The sequence below is a fragment of the Empidonax traillii genome, unplaced genomic scaffold (assembly GCF_003031625.1).
Source record: "Empidonax traillii isolate 1590-97213 ecotype Southwest subspecies unplaced genomic scaffold, ASM303162v1 scaffold710:size329689, whole genome shotgun sequence".
Classification (NCBI taxonomy): domain Eukaryota; kingdom Metazoa; phylum Chordata; class Aves; order Passeriformes; family Tyrannidae; genus Empidonax; species Empidonax traillii.
Genome location: NW_020955903.1, coordinates 174418 through 175741, shown reverse-complemented (window position 1 = coordinate 175741; position 1324 = coordinate 174418). Strand labels below are relative to the sequence as shown.

General features: G+C 39.0%; 1 long non-coding RNA gene across 1 annotated transcript in view; it reads left to right on the top strand.

Annotated features, from left to right (window-relative positions):
- LOC114065889 overlaps window positions 1–1324 on the top strand; it is a 6613-nt gene that overhangs the window by 932 nt on the left and 4357 nt on the right. Inside the window, exon 2 of the long non-coding RNA XR_003573068.1 lies at window positions 640–809. This is a non-coding gene — a long non-coding RNA (uncharacterized LOC114065889). The remainder of the gene's footprint in view (window positions 1–639; window positions 810–1324) is intronic.

Here is a 1324-nt window from a genome sequence, read left to right as displayed (position 1 = left end):
AATCTCATTCCCAGCCAGCATCTGGTGATGGAGGACTTGGTACAGGTACAGAAAGTTCATTGTAGGGTCAGAGCTAGAGGATGGGGATGAAATTTCTTCTGACATCTGCCAGGAGACAGATCTTCTGTGTAGGGTGTTGTCAAAAGACAAGGGCATGTGGTAGACCTTTTTTTGCTGGACATCAGAGGACAGGATCTGCTGCTTTTAGATTTCTAGCCAGTGGATTGGCAGTTCAAGCTACTATCTCCAATTGAACGTGACAGTGACTTACTTCACTCCTATAAAGCAAGTTCATTTAGAGTATTTCTAAAATTACTCTAATTTCAAGGATTGCGCATGCACACCTTGTTCCAGTGAGCTTTAATGTAATTGATATCATGTATTTAACTATATTAGTAAATCTAGTTTTATTTTGGACTGTGTTCAGAGTTATCACCTGACAGCTCATGTTTTTGCTGGAGAATATCTGGTTATTATGAGTATAGTGTGTGAAAGATACACATTTTCATAATGGCTGGAGACAAATTTGCAGTAGTGTGAAGTTTGTCTTGCAGCGTTTGAATTTGTAATCAACAAATTGTCCTTAATTTAGATGAAGCAAGCATATCAAACACAAATATTAACCGTTATATCTTTCAGTGATATTTTAATATAATAACAAAAGATTTGGAAGTAAATCACCAGAGCTATAAAACTCGTATATTCATGTCCCATGCTGATCGTAACATAACTTGTTTACTAAGGAAGAGGGAAGTCTTGCTTACCTGGCAGAAAGCAAGGGGAAAAGAGTATTCTTTGTCTTTTACCGGGTGTGCCTGTGTGGATTTTATAAGCACAAACACGTCAAGTATATCAAAATACTAGTTTTGCTTTCCAGTCAGTGTTTCCTGGTAGGGGAGTACAAGGGTGGATTTTGATTCATCGTACAAAAAACTTCAGATATAATGTTTTTCAGTGCAAAGCATTGTGGTTAGGTACACAACTGGTGTCATGGGCAAAGAATACCTAAACACAGATGGATGTGAATCAGTACGAAGACTTTATAGCTCATTCTCTGCAAGAACATGAAGAAGAAGGAAAAACCAGTGAGAGTGCTGGTGGTTTGTTGCTATTTCCCACCTGGGAAATAGTGACTATGAAATAATAGAATTTTCAATACTCAGAGATTCAAGGCGAGCCAACAATAAAACCTCTACGCTGGACTTCCGGAGGGCAGATTTTGACCTATTCAGAAGTCTAGTCCAGAGCATACCCTGGGAAACAACCCTTGAAAACAAGGGGGTTCAGGAGGGATGGATGTGCTTCAAGCAGGAAGTTTTGAGAG